Source organism: Equus quagga, chromosome 13 (genome assembly GCF_021613505.1).
Source record: "Equus quagga isolate Etosha38 chromosome 13, UCLA_HA_Equagga_1.0, whole genome shotgun sequence".
NCBI lineage: Eukaryota > Metazoa > Chordata > Mammalia > Perissodactyla > Equidae > Equus > Equus quagga.
The window spans coordinates 40,503,155-40,518,004 of NC_060279.1; the positions used below are offsets into that span (position 1 = coordinate 40,503,155).

The 14,850-nt window shown below is 43.5% G+C and overlaps 1 long non-coding RNA gene across 1 annotated transcript; it reads right to left on the bottom strand.

Annotated features, from left to right (window-relative positions):
* Positions 1 to 691: 691 nt before the first annotated feature.
* On the bottom strand, positions 692 to 2,462 carry LOC124250690 (uncharacterized). The gene is made up of 2 exons (XR_006891597.1): positions 2,378 to 2,462; positions 692 to 1,359 (listed from the first exon to the last, which is right to left on the bottom strand). It is a non-coding gene; the product is annotated as an uncharacterized LOC124250690 (long non-coding RNA).
* Positions 2,463 to 14,850: the final 12,388 nt, after the last annotated feature.

Here is a 14,850-nt window from a genome sequence, read left to right on the forward strand (position 1 = left end):
AACATAAATTCAAGGTGTTAGCTATTTATCTAGTTCATAATAAAGACTATCAAGACATAGTAAACTCAAAGTAAAATTAACAATGATTAAAAATCACAAGAAATTTGTAATTGAAAATAATTTTGATGAAAAATCAAGATTTCTTTACAAAGTATAGAGATGAACTATTTCATTTGGGACTCAGGGAGAGAAAAGGGAGAAGTGACTGATTTTTCTTTTAAGTCTCTGATTCCTTTTATAGGCATTTTTACTTTTTACCATCTTTGCCACATGCTAAATGGGTGTTTCTGGTTAGAATTAACTAAGATTCATGGTTTACTTGCAGAAATCTCATGTATAATTTTCTGAACAATTTTTTTGGGCTGAAAAAGACAGAAAGTTGGGGGTGAGTTGGGGCAGTATCACAAAGAGAAGGTGGGAGGACTACACATCTGTCTCCCTGCCTTGCCCGGGACGGGGTGGGACCCTGAAGAAAGTCCAAAGTCCAAGGCACTGTGTTCATGAGACATCAGGAGGCTGTGCTCTAGCAGACCTGCATAGGATTCATCCGAGAGAAGGTGTCAGAGGAAAGGCAGAGCCACTTCCCCCCCCGCCCCAAATATCTGATTCTATTGATTCCTGCAAGAGAATGGATAGCAGTGAGAAGAATATTAGGATGCAAGCAGACAAGGAAGAGTCTAGAACAAGATGGTGAGCAGATTCCTTGTTTTATTGATTCATTTGAGGTTGCAGATTGCAAGGCAACTGGCTGAGGAGGGAGTTAGAGTCTGCGGTCTGGGGTCCCACGGGAGACAACACAGTTGATGTCAGAGGTCAGCAGATAGATTTCTGGGAGGGGATTCAGGCTTCTGAATCCTGGGGCAGAGAGACCCTCTAGCTGAGAGCTCAGAACCTGTAATGGGACATCTCAGCCACTCAGGCAAGCCCAGGAGGAGCAGGGGGAGGAGGAAGTGTTTGGCCATTTGTTGCCTCTAAGTTAGCTCTTCTTGGCTCAGGGTCCACTTCAGCAGCAGCTTCCAGAAGACTGCCCGCTCCCCCCTCCGCAGCAGCTGGAGCCCCCCGAGGGCTGGCTGCAGCAGTCAGAGCTCTGGTGTCTGCGGCGGTGGGACCTGCGGCGCCTGTGGTGGCTCAGGCAGCAGCCGCCTACCCCAGAGCTGCAGCAGCCACCACCACCAGAGCTGCAGCAGCCCCCCGAGCTGGGACCACAGCAGCCCCCAGAGCTGACACCACAGCAGGAAGAGACTGGAGGGCACTTTGGAGGACACTTCGGGGGACATTTAGGGGTGGGACACTTGGGAGGGGGCTGGCACTGCTGCTGGCTCTGCTGGCAGGACATGTCGGCAGGTGGATGTTCAGGAGCTAAGGGAGAGTCAAATAATAAGTCAGACCCAGCACACAGAGCCCACCCTGCCCCTTCTTGTCCTTTCAACATCATTTCTACTATGTACATTTAAATAACCTGTTTAAGATCAGTCAGAGAAAACAAATCCCTACCACTTTCATCGTTTGTAACACCTTACCGACTACTCTCACAGCGTCTCCTTTGAACCTCAGTTTATCCTTTTAAAGTAGGAAGTCATCATCATCCGTTCTACCAATTAGAAAACTGAGACCAAATGATGTCAGGAAAGTGAAAAACAATTTTTTTTTCATTTATGTCATCCAAATATTGAAATTGTTCTATAGAGACTAATTTAGAACTGAAATATTTTTCTTTATGGAAAAAAAATATCCTGTTCACAACCTAAACACTTTCACATTTTAGACATTTACACGATCAAAATAGAAGAGGATCTTAGAGATTTCCTGGCTGGTTCACGTTACTAAAGAGAAAGCTGAGAGGTCCCTTGACTCACAGCCCAGTGCTCTGATGGTCTCAGAAATACCACCTCTTACACTAATACTTTGACCATGAGATGGTTAAACTTCTGTGCTTTTCCAACTCTGGAGCTTTTAAATGTATTTCCAGGCCTTGTCCTATACCCATATGTGTAACAATCTCCAAAAATGCCTCTGATCCTCTCTTCACTTTGAGAATCCCTGTGCCCGAATCATGCCTTAAGGATGCAGTGGTTTCTCAAGGTGTCTCCATTTCTGAAGCGTCTCCTAGAATATCACAGCAGCCGAGGTTTCCTTCTTTCATCCTGTGAGTCGCACAGAGCTGCGGATCTGGTGGGTTCCTCAGCATACTCAGCCATCGCTGAACTCATACTGTTCTCACTGTCTTCCCACCTGCCCCCGGCTCTGTCCCTTCCGGCCTTGTCTGTCTTTAATGATATGGACCACAGCCCCCAAGCCCCTACCCGTGCCTGCCCTCTCACTCTGGTCTGAGCGTCCCTCTTTGGAAGGCTGTCTCCTGCTCTCAGTAGACACTTACTCACGCACAAGCAGCACAGGGTCCGTCAGCTCCTCAGGAGGGAGTGGATGGAGGTGCTCTGGCCCCAGCCCCTTTTATCCCGGGCTTCGACTCTGCCTTCAGTGCGTGAGACAGGGCCTGGGCATGAGAGGACTGCCTTCTGCCACCCACACGGGGCCTGTGACAGGTGATGACTGGCAGCTCCTCCCCTGCATCTCTCCACAGGGGCCCAGGACATTCCCACCATCAGTGTCAGCTCATTCTCCTTACAGCTGCCTGTCCCTCACTCATTCATCTTCATCTCTTCAGTCCCCTTGTCCTATTTCCCTGAGGGTCTGCTTTAAACTAGGACTCACAGAAGCCTTTAAATACCTCCACTTGTGTCCCAGCCACTCTGGCAGATCCTCTGTGTGTGTGTGTGAGTGTGCGTGTGCACGTCTACACCATCACAGTTAAAAGCCTGGATTAGGAGTGAGACACACCTGGAACAGAATCCTGGTCCTGCCACTTATTAGCTGTGTGATCTTGTGAAAATCACCTAACCTTTCTCATTCTCAGTTTGCTCAAATTTAAAATAGATGATAAAATTTACTCTCAATGGTGTCGTGAAGGTCAAGAGAATTAGGGAAGGAAAATGTCTGGAAAATGTCCCGTGACACAGCGGACACTCATAAATGAACTCTCTACCCATCAATAATTGAAAGGGAGTAGATTTTTTTATATCACAGCTATTTTCTAGGAGAGGTACATTTGACTTTTAAAATGTCCATTTTTTTCAACTAAGGTCTTTCATATATTTTCAGATAAAACTATGCCCGGAGAGGAGCTGGGGAGAAAAGCTGCCTTGCTTTGCACAGTAGGACAAGAATTTGTTTTCTAAGGATCTCCCACAGAGGAAGAGGGTCAGCTCGTGGATGAGAAAACAGAAAGGAGAACACACTGTAGGAGGGTTTCAAGCCTGGGGCTCATGTTGGAGGAGGACCCTATGGAAATGAGCCCCCTGCTCGAGGAGACAGGAAGATCTTACGGAAGAGGAGGGCTCACCATTCAAGATGAATCTCTAGTGTTACTGCTTTGTTCCTACGTGGATGCAAGCGTTCCTTCAAGGGCTTTTTGTATTTGAACGTTTTTAGGAGATTAAGATAAAGACTAATTTCAACTTGGTATATAGCAGGTGCTCCTTCCATATCTGGAGGGCAGCATTATAAAAAACAAATCTAAACATATTAATTAGATGAAGGCAAATTAGAGCTAGGAGTAATTATGGGAAGAAACTCTTCCCTTGAAGTGTCCGAAATAATTTTACAGAGTGGAATGAGATATGAATTCACTCAATAATATCTATATCTCGGTCACATGGGCAAGAATAAGCAATATCTTGTGAGCATATATGTACACACGCATGAGGATTTTTTAGACTGATCATGTTTCAAAGGTTATATGTGCTTGCATAAATACATATAGACTTAGATGCAAATACAGATAGAGATGGAGATACAGACACAGACACAGATAGAGAATCCAGCTCGCTTGTGATTCTCAGTATCAGGTATCTCCAGGCGCCCGACTTTCCCTGAAGCTCCACGGCCCTCAATCTGTAGAGGTTTCTCCTTGGTTCTCATCTTCACTGGCATTCTCCCTCCTCCATCCCCCACTCCAGGAATCATTACCCCTGACTTTTAAGGAAGCCTCATCTAGGGCTCCACACTACGTTCAGGATCAAGGCCAGCGTTTTTGCTGATGTCCAAGGCTCTGTGCAGCAGGACCCTGCACAGCTTCTCCAGTTTCTGCTCTGCTTCCCAAGTAGAACTGGAGCATCAGCTGTGCTATAAACGTGTCTCTCCCTACCATACTATTACGCTTTATTCCATGACATTTTCCTTTCTGGGGACAATTCAGTTCAAATCCTACTTGCTCCATATCCTTTAGGTGACGTACCTTACAGATGAGATTGTAATAAACCTTTTGACAGCACAGCTTGTGCCTTGTATTTCTTATTCCCCTCAGCAACTAGTACAAGGTTATGCACACATGGGTGCTTAGTAGATTTTTAAAAAGTCCTTTCATTAGCATTAGCACTTACTTTACAGTTTACAAATAGCCACTCCCTATGACTTAGGTCATCCTCATAGGAGGCAGCACTCTGAGACAGGCACGGTGTGTTGGGATGGCCATGTCACCTGCAGAGGTATGCCACTGTCTCACTTGGCTATAACATTTGCTCAGGTTGTCCCAATGGACTTAGTTATGGGGAGTGGCCAAGATATCCATGCCTTGGCTCACACAGGAGCACAGTTCTTGATTCCTAGGATGATGGAGTGAAGAGGTCATCTGGCCTACACCTCTGCTTTGAGGCAGGGCAGCACCCGAACTATCAATCTGCTTGGACTTAGAGGGTTGGTCGGCAGCATGGTTACAACCACATCACTTGGACTGCAGCTCTCTGGCCTTAGCTATGCTATCAATGGCTTTGGGATGGTTCAATAAACATGTTTGACTAGCAAAGGCTTTCTGAGGTCACCGATTCTTCCAAGGGGTCTATCTCTTCCACTATCATTCTCTCATCCTCCCCAGGGCTCTGGAGGGGGCACTGCTGAGATTATATGGGGAATAATCCAGACTGAATTAATTTTCCTCTGTGCCTTCCAACTCTCCTCCTTTAGGAGATACAAACTAGCACATCAACAAATTTTAGTTCTTTCCCCTCTTTGCAAATCTTTCTTTTAAACTATAGATGATGACACAATTCTCTAAAGAATTAGAAAATACAGATGATTTTTGCTAAATTGTCAAGTGGCGGAAGGTATTTTAAGAATGGCACAAAATCCATAATATATAAAGAAAAGGACTGATAAATTACATAAAAATTAAATTTTAACAGATCAATGGAACAGAATTGAAAGCCCAGAAATAAAACCACACATCTGTGGACAGCTAATCTTCGACAAAGGAGCTGAGGGCCTACAATGGAGAAAAGAAAGTCTCTTCAACAAATGGTGCTGGGAAAACTGGACAGCCACATGTAAAAGAATGAAAATTGACCATTCTTTTTCACCATTCACAAAAATAAACCCAAAATGGATCAAAGACCTAAATATTAGGCCTGAAACAATAAGTCTTCTAGAAGAGAATATCGGCAGTACACTCTTTGACATCAGTTTCAAAAGAATCTTTTCGGACACCATAATTCCTCAGACGAGGGAAACAATAGAAAGAATAAACAAATGGGACTTCATCAGACTAAAGAGTTTCTTCAAGGCAAGGGAAAACAGGATTGAAACAAAAAAAACAGCCCACTAATTGGGAAAAAATATTTACAAGTTATTTATCCAACAAAGGGTTAATCTCCATAATATATAAAGAACTCGCACAGCTTAACAACAAAAAATCAAACAACCCAATCAAAAAACGGGCAGGGGACATGAATAGACATTTCCCCAAAGAAGATATAAGGATGGCCAATAGACACATGAAAAGGTGCTCATCATCACTAATCATCAGGGAAATGCAAATCAAAACTACACTAAGATATCACCTTACTCCTGTTAGAACAGCAAAAATATCCGAAACAAAGAGTGACAAATGTTGGAGAGGTTGTGGAGAAAAAGGAACCCTCATACACTGCTGGTGGGAATGCAAACTGGTGCAGCCACTATGGAAAACAGTATGGAGATTTCTCAAAAAGTTAAAAATAGAAATACCTTATGACCCAGCCATCCCACTACTAAGTATCTATCCTAAGAACCTGAAATCAGAAATTCCAAAAGTCCCATGCACCCCTATGTTCATTGCAGCATTATTTACAATAGCCAGACATGGAACCAATCTAAGTGCCCAGCAACTGATGATTGGATAAAGAAGATATGGTGTATATATATATATATATATATATATATATATACACACAATGGAATACTACTCAGCCATAAAAAAGGACAAAATCGTCCCATTTGCAACAACATGGATGGAACTTGAGGGTATTATGTTAAGTGAAATAAGCCAGACAGAGAAAGACGAACTCTATATGACTCCACACATAGGTGGAAGTTAACATATAGACAAAGAGAACAGATTGGTGGTTACCAGGGGAAAGGTGAGGTGGGGGGAGGGCACAAAGGGTGAAGGGGTGTACCTACAACATGACTAACAATAATGTACAACTGAAATTTCACAAGGTTTTAAACTATCATAATCTTAATAAAAAAAGTCTATAACAAAAAAAATTGTTTTATATAGCATAAAGTAACACAAGGTAAAAAGACACAAAATTAACTAGAGAAAAATACATATGCCAGGTAAGGAACTAATATCTCTAATATATAAATATATGTTACAAATGCAAAAATAAGTAAACATGCAAAAATATGATGGACAGACGACAGAGAGCCCATCCCACCCCCGTCTCGCTCTCTCTCTCTGTCTCACTCTCTGTCTCTCATACACACACATATGTACACACGTTATATTAGGGTTCTTCAGAGAAACAGTTAATAGGATTGTACATATACATAGTGAGATTTATTTTAAGGAATTGGCTCACATGATTGTGGGAGCTAGAAAGTTTGAAATCTGCAGAGCAGACTAGCAGGTTGAAGACTCAGGGAAGAGTTGATGTTACAGCCTCTATCTGAAGGCAGTCTGGAGGCAGAATTCCTTCTTTTAGAGTCCTCCATCTTTTCTCTTAAAGTTTTTAATTGATTGGATGATGTGCACCCACCTTATGGAGAGTAATCTGTCTTACTCAAAGTCTACTAATTTAAATGTTAATCACATCTAAAAAAATACCTTCACAGCAAGATCTAGACTTATGCTTGACCTAACACCTGAGCACCATGGCCTGGCCAAGTTAACACATAAAATCAATTAAGATAATAATCATAGTTCACCCCTTGGCAACTTGACACCCATACACATCTCCTTAAATGATATTTAATCTCCAGATAAAGACAATGACAAGGCCACACATCCAGCTACCATGATACAACTATGCTGTGTACAACAGAAGATGCACGAACCCTTTCCTGAGAAGAAGATGCGAAGCCCTTGAGTCATGTTTACTTTTCTTCTCAAGATCCTTAACTTAAATACTATGTAAAGTTGAACAATATTTAAGTACATAAGTCAATATATTTTATGTTATATGATAAGAGGATAAGAAAGGGGGAAAAAGATACTTAAGATACACACACACATTTGTGATAAAGCAAGGAAGAAATACTCATAATAATTAGGTCCTGGTCGTGGTTCTTTTTGCCTGGTGGGATGACCCAACATTCATTCCTGAAGGGTCTGGTCCATTAGTAGTCCTGTCTGAACTGAGTTGTAGTTTTCCATTGACTTTAATCACAGGGTGTGGTAGTACTAAGAAATGCTCCCTGGAATCCCCTGTATTCCAGCCATATTCTTCCTTACTTCCATTGTGGAGTAGCAGTCCAACTTCTTTGTGGTAATCAGGATCAATCACTCCACTGAGCACAGTAATTTCCTTCTTTGCCTGTTTATTCATAGGCATGAAGATGCCAAAGTGGCCAGGTAGCAGTCCTAACTTCCAGTTCAGTGACATCATTGTGTCTCCTGGTGGAAGCATTCCTCCCTTTGGAACTATGACCTCCAGACCAGCAGAGTGTAAGGTCACTGGGACAGGAAGCAAAAATTTTGATGGCACATCTCTAGGGGTGATAGTGAGTGGGGCCACTCCCATTTCCACGTTTTGATTCCTGGCCCTACACATTCTGGCTATAGAAGAAACAGAACCATATATTAGATGCTGATTTAGAGCACATACAGCTTCCTGAAGAACCTTGCCCCAACCTTGCAAGGTGTTACTACCTAGCTGGTACTATAACTAGATCTTCAAAAGGCCATTCCATAGTTTGATCAAGGTAGTCACTGGAGGATGATAGGGAACATGATAAGAACAGTGAATTCCATGAGCGTGGGCCCATTGCCACACTTTACTTGCTGTATTAGTTATATTAGTCAGGGTTCTCCAGAGAAACAGAATGTGGTTATATATATATAAATATAAATATATATATTTATATTTATATAAAGAGATTTATTTTAAGGAATGGGCTCATACAATTAAGGAGGCTGAGAAGTCCCACATTCTGCTATCTTTAAGTTGGAGACCCAGAAAAGCTGGTGCCATAATTCAGTCCAAGTCTAAAGGTGTGATAACCAGGGGAGCCAATGGTACAGATTCCACTCTGGGTCTGAAAGCCTGAGAACCAGGAGTGCCAAAGTCAGGAAAAGACTCCTGCCTCTTAAGCAATGAGGCAGGAGTAAAAAAAAGGGGCAAATTCTACCATACTCTGCCTTTTGTTCTATTCAGGCTCTCAACAGATTGAATGATGTCTACCCACACTGGGAAGAGTAATCTACTTTACTAAATCCATCAATTCAAATACTAATCTCATCCGGAAAGACTCTCACAGATATAGTCAGAAATAACATTTAATCTGGGCACCCCATGGCCAGTAGAGTTGACATAAAATTAACCATCACAGAAATAATGCTGTATGGAATAATCACAATGGATAAGGCATTCTGTATGTTCATGAATGAGAACTTGGGCAGAAGAATTGCATGCAGGGAAGATAAATCCATATCCAGAATAAGTCCCTACTCCAATAAGAACAAACACTGCCCCTTTCATGATGGAAGTGGTCCAATATAATCAACTTGCCACCAGGTAGTGGGCTGATCACCCAGGGGTAATGGTGTCATACTGGGGACTCAATGTTGGTATTTACTAAATGGAGTATTAGACATTCAATGTTTGCTGTAGAAAAGTCAGTATTGGTGAATGGAAATCTGTGATGCTGAGCCCATGCATAACCTCCATTCCTGCCATGATGGCCACTTTGACTATGAGTTCATTGGACAATGACAGGAGTAGCTGGAGAAAGAGGTTGCCTGGTATACATAGGATGGGTCATTCTATCTACTTAATTATTAAAATCCACTCCTGAAGTCACTGTTTGGTGAACATTCACATGGGAGACAAATATCTTTGCCGTTTTTGCCCACTTGAGAGGTCTGTCCACATCTCTTCTCCAGACATTCTCATTACCAATTTTCCAGTCACGTTCTTTTCAAGTCCTTGGCCATTCAGCTAAACCATTGGCCAGAGCCCATGTATCAGCATAGAATTGCATGTCTGGCCATTTCTCCTTCCAAGCAAAATGAACAACCAGATGCACTTCTAGAAGTACTTCCCAATGTGAGGATTTCCTTTCAACACTCTCCTTCAGAGATGTCCCAGGAAGAGGCTGTAGTCCTATATACGTCCACTTTCAGGTGCTGCCTACATATGTACAAACTAGGCCGGACTTTTCCCTTCCTCTGTCAACTGATTGTAGGAAATTCCCATGAAGACGTAAGTGCAGGTTGGGGGACACAGGGTAATTATCAGGAGAAACCATTGGCATTTGGGCCACTTCTTCATGAAATTACTTACTTTCTTGTGCTTTCAGGACCTGCTCAACCTCATTCTTGCATTTACCACTTCTATTTGATGTTGGAGTGCTGCTATGCATGCTTAACTTTATGGCAGACAATACCCAGTTCGTGAAGGGCAGCTGAGGTTTCATAATAACTTATTCACCCATGGTCAAGTTTTCAGTTTCTACTAAGACCCAGGAGCAAGAAAAAAGCTGTTTCTCAAGAGAAGAGTAGTTATCTATAGAGGATGGCAAAGCTTTTCTCCAAAATTCTAAAGATTTCATTGTGATTCAACTATAGGAGCCTGCCAAATTCTCTAAACAGCATCCTTATCCACCACTGACACTTTATGCACTACTGGATCTGCTACATATTATAGTCCAAGTGGCAGAGTAGCTTTCACAGCAAGCCAAATCTGTTCCTGTTCTGAACCCCACTCAAAACTAGTAGATTTTTGGGTCACTCAGTACATGGGCTGGAGTAGCATATTCAAATGAATATCTTACCTACAACGTCCAAAGAGGACCACTAGGTAATGTGCCTCATTTTTGGTTGTAGGAGGGGCCAAATGCAACAACTTCTTCACTTTAGAAGGGATATCTCAACATGTTCCACACCATTGGACCCCTAGAAATTTCAGTGAGACAGAAGGCCCCTGAGTTTTTGTCAGAGTTGTTTCCCACCCTCTGACATGCAAATGTCTTACCAATAAGTCTAGAGTAGCTGCTACTTCTTGCTCATTAGGTCCAATCAGTATAATATCATTGATGTAAGGACCAATGTGGTGTCTGGTGGAAGGGAGAAACAATCAAGATTCCTGAGAGCTAAGTTATGACACGGGGCAGGTGAGTTGTCCTACCCCTAGGTAGGACAGTGAAGGTATATTGCTGGCTTTGCCAAGTGAAAGCAAACTGCTTCTGGTGGTCTTTACTAATAGGCATGGAAAAAAATTTTCTAGTTCAATAGCTGCATACCAGGTACCAGGGGATGTGCTAACTTACTCAAGCAATGAAACCACATCTGGTACAGCAGCTGCAAATGGACTCACCACCTTGTTCAGCTTACAATAACCCACTGTCATTCTCTAAGATCCGTTTTCTGCACAGACCAAATAGGTGAGTTGAATAGAAATGTAGTGGTAGGAATCATCACCCCCGCATCCTTCAAGTCCTTCATGGTAGCACTAATCTCTACAATCCCTCCAGGAATGCAGTATTGCCTTTGATTTATTGTTTTCCTCAGTAAAGGCAGTTCTAATGGCTTCCACTTGACCTCTCTCATCATATTAGCCCTCATTCCACAGATCAGAGAGCCAATGTGGGCATTCTATCAGTTGCTGAGTATGTCTTCTCCAATTATGCATTCCAGAGCCAGGGAAATAACCACGGGGTGGGATCAGGACCCACTGGGCCCACTATGGATGGACCTGAGCTAAAACTCCATTGATTACATGACCTCCATAAGCCCGTATCTGACAAAATAGGGACAAAAGTGGTATCAATTCAGAGCCAGGGTCCAGTTATCCTACCATGTCTGATTATTTCCTATTCTCCAGTGCACAATTACCATGGTAAAAGGCTGCAGGTCCCTTTGGGGAAGGCTGGGGGAAAGATTAACAGTATAATGTTTTGGTAGTATGTGAGGGTCCTTCCTCAAGATGACCCAGCTTCCCCTTTGTTCCAGGAGTTCTGGGTCTGTAAACAAGCTCAGGTCTAGGAATTGATTGAGGGACCATGATTCTCTGTTTTTATGACTCAGAGTCTTGTTCACTTGACTTAGAACTCTTCCACTTATCCAAATCAAGTAAGAATTTAGTAGACTTCCTATCTATTTTACTTCTAAGGACACCATGATCAAGTAGCCACAGCCATAGCTCTCTGTGCGTCAGAATGTTCTGACTGCTGCTTTCACTCTGCTGTCCATTATAGTAACCACACCCACTTGGCCTTTGGTGATTAAGTGTTGCCACTTGGCCCCTGCCACCCTGGGATTGAATTATCCCTATTGAATTTAGGTTTCCCAATTCTGTGATATCAGATCCCACTGTAATTTCTCACCTACAGACAAGAACAATCACAGAGCTCTTCACGAATGCTGGAGCTCCCATCATAAATGTATTTCTCACAGTCACGATGAAAGGTGAGTTCTCTGGATCTTTCTAGAGGTGGATGAGCAGATCTTCAATGAAAACTCCACTCTAACATTCCAATAACCATAAGCCTTTGGATCCCTTTCTCTACAGTATACATGGCAGTTCTGATATTTCCTCTTCATTTAGCGTAGGCCACCTTTTGGTCCAGGTTTCAGCTAACCAACCAAACTATTAGAGCCCTGTCTAACTACCCAAGCTACAAACATTTAGTCTAGAATATTTGCTTAGTGGGTCTATACCAATAAATTTAGCCTAATCCAACTTTAAGTTCCTGTCTTAATTATTTCACACCCTTAATATCAATTCCACACATATTCCCTGGGTTTCTGTCTGTAAAGTGGGAAAAATCATGTAGTTCTTTTGGAGTGTAGTACACTTAATCTTGGGTCATACTTTTCACTACACCTTTTGGGGCCTACTGGGACCTGAGTGCAGTTATATGTCTAGAAGCAAAGAAAGATGGTGGGATGGGTCCTGAAGAGAACCAGTAGTGTCCTTCAAGACAATTACTACAGGAAAGACCATTACAATTTCCTTGGGCAATGCAGGGTTAATATCCTCAGATGGGGGTAGTAAGCCTGTTTCTACAGGCAAAAAAAGACTTGGCAGAACTTAAAAATTCAGCGTATCAGGGGCCAGCCTGGTGGGGTAGTGGTTAAGTGTGGCCTGGGGTTCTCCGGTTTGGATCCCAGGGGCGGATACAGCACCGCTTGGAAAAAGCCATGCTGTGGCAGGCGTCCCATGTATAAAGTAGAGGAAGATGGGCATGGATGTTAGCTCAGGGTCAGTCTTCCTCAGCAAAAAGAGGAGGATTGGCAGCAGTTAGCTCAGAGCTAATCTTCCTCAAAAAAAAAAGACAAAAACGAAATTCAGCATCCCAGCTTTATCAGGATCTTCCCAAATGTCCCCATTCCAATTTTCAGGATCCCAAGAATGGGACAGTTAGACACCATATGAAGGTTGATATCAAGCTTTAAGAAGGGCACAACACCACTTCAGTGGGATCTCTGCAAAAATGCATCACCAGTCAAGAAAAAATATCAGACAGACCCAAATGAGGGCATTCTACAAAAACTAATGGCTCTTAAAATATAACCAGCTCATGAAAGACAAAAAGCCTGAAGGACTGTTACAGATAGGAGACTAAGGAGTCATGGCACTAAGTGCAGAGTTGGATCCTGGACTGGATTCTGAAACAATAAAAATTGGCTTTGCTATAAAGGACATTAGTGGCACAAGTGGCAAATTTGAACAAGGTCTGTAGATACTGAGGCCTCAGGGGAACCAGGAGCTGAGGACAGAGTAGGAGAAAAGGATGACATAAGTAGGCATAACAATCAGTCAAGGCAAGAGGGAATGCAGATTTCCAGTTTATTGTGTCACATCGGGCTGGGGAACGCAAAAAGATAAGCTGAGGAGGGACATGGGGTCTGTGCTTTGGGGTTCCCAGGGCAGCCACTCATAATGGGAATATGGGGAAGGAGGTCAGTGAATGGGTTTGGGGGAGCAGCTTTGGGCACCTTGGACACCAGGGCGCAAAGATCCTCTGGAACAGGGCTCAAGGCCTCAGCCAGACCTCTCAGCAACACCCCAGCAGGAGGAGCAGGAACAGGAGGAAGGATCTGGTCATTTGCTGCCCCAAGTCAGCTTTTCTAGGCTCTTCTTGGTTCAGGGTCCACTTCAGCAGCAGCCTCCAGAGGACTGCCCGCTCCCCCCTCCGCAGCAGCTGGAGCCCCCCGAGGGCTGGCTGCAGCAGTCAGAGCTCTGGTGTCTGCGGCGGTGGGACCTGCGGCGCCTGTGGTGGCTCAGGCAGCAGCCGCCACCCCCAGAGCTGCAGCAGCCACCACCCCCAGAGCTGCAGCAGCCCCCAGAGCTGGGGCCACAGCAGCCCCCAGAGCTGACACCACAGCAGGAAGAGACTGGAGGGCACTTTGGAGGACACTTTGGGGGGCATTTAGGGGTGGGGCACTTGGGAGGGGGCTGGCACTGCTGCTGGCTCTGCTGGCAGGACATGTCTGCAAGTGGGCGTTCAGGAGCTGAGGGAGAGTCAAACAGCAAGTCAGACCCAGCACACAGAGCCCATGCTGTCCCTCCTTGTCCTTCCAGCATCATTTGTAGCCCCTCTATTCTGAACTGTTTAAATGGAGTCTTGGATAATTAAACACTGGAAGTTTTGTTATTTCCAATAGTTAGGCAAATACTCTAACACTAATCTTTGAGTCTCATAATTTCTATTTAAGATAGGCAGGGATTATTATGTCTTTTATAAGAAGGAAACTAAGGCAAAAATCAGTAAGAAAAACCTGCCATAATTAAATATCTAGTAAGTGAAAAAGACGATGTCTCCCTTTGTGTCAACCAGAATCCTGAAACTGTTCTGTCTGGAAACCAGTTCAGAATGTAAATATTCTCTTGAAGAAATAAAATTAAAGATTGTTTCTTGGAGTAACTTCCTTGATGATTTTGTTCTGTAAAGATTTGGACGTGCAGATTGCAAATGGTCTGGGAGGCTGGCTGGTCTCATTGGGTGGCTTTCTTATCAAAGAAGCTGAAGAAGAGTATTTTTGTGCATATAGGGGATTTGAAGTCAGGTCTCCCGGCTCCAGTCTGATGCTCTGCCATTTTCAGCACACCAAGGCCTCACACTAATATCTTGGCAGTGACTTTTAACTTGCGTCTGCCTTCTTAGATTCCCAATTCCAGTTCAGTGGGTTTTTTGTTAGTACCAGGGAGTCGATTCTGACTCCTAGTGACACTGTGTACAGCAGAGTGGAACCCTGCATGATTTTTTTGGCCACCCTCTCATCTTCCTGCGCCATATCAGACAGTGCTCTGCTGCTATTCATAGGGTTTTCATGGCCAATTTTTTCAGAAGTGGGTGGCCAGGTCCTTCTTC